This window comes from Octopus sinensis, linkage group LG6, assembly GCF_006345805.1.
Source record: "Octopus sinensis linkage group LG6, ASM634580v1, whole genome shotgun sequence".
Lineage (NCBI taxonomy): Eukaryota > Metazoa > Mollusca > Cephalopoda > Octopoda > Octopodidae > Octopus > Octopus sinensis.
The window spans coordinates 41,958,548-41,959,512 of NC_043002.1; positions in this window are offsets into that span (position 1 = coordinate 41,958,548).

Sequence of the window (965 nt, forward strand, 5' to 3'; positions counted from 1 at the left end):
TTCATCTGCCGTTACGTTCTGAGTTCAAATTCCACCGAGGTCGACTTTGCCTTTCATTCTTTCGGGGTTGATAAATTAAGTACCAGTTACGCACTGGAGTCGATGTAATCGACTTAATCAGTTTGTCTGTCCTTGTTTTTTCCCTTCTGTGTTTAGCCCCTTGTGGGTAGTAAATAAATAGGTATTTCGTCTGCCGCTACGTTCTGAGTTCAAATTCGGCCGAGGTCGAATTTGCCTTTCATCCTTTCGGGGTCAATTAAATAAGTACCGGTAACGTACTGGAGTCGATGTAATCGACTTAATCCGTGTGTCTGTCCTTGTTTGTCCCTTCTGTGTTTAGCCCCTTGTGGGTAGTAAAGAAATAGAAATAGGTATTTCGCCTGCCGTTACGTTCTGAGTTCAAATTCCACTGAAGTCGACTTTACTTTTCATCCTTTCGGGGTCGATAAATTAAGTAACGGTTACGCACTGGTGTCGATGTAATCGACTTAACCCTTTTGTCTGTCCTTGTTTGTCCTCTCTATGTTCAGCCCCCTTGTGGGCAATAAAGAAATAAAAAGGCAGAAGTGAATTATTGTGTTGGATAATTTAAATCTTTCCTTGCGGCAAAATTCGTTCGTGTACCATATTTAAAAACAGTTCAGTTAAAACAAATCGCTTATTAATTTTTTGCATTGGTACTAGTCTATGATTACTTATTACCAATAATATTGATTTCTAACATGGTCACAAGACTACGCATTTGTGGTGAATGATATAGTTAATTAAATCAGTATTTCACTGGTATTCCTGTCAGTGAGATTTCAAATCTGAGCATAAAGAGATGTAACATTACTAACAAACAATATGACAGCATACTTAAACCTTCTGCCAGTAACAACACATTTCTCCGAATATTTTGATTATTTTCTTTTTTCTGTTTAAAAAGGGTTATTTTTCATGGACTATTATAGAATAATTAAACA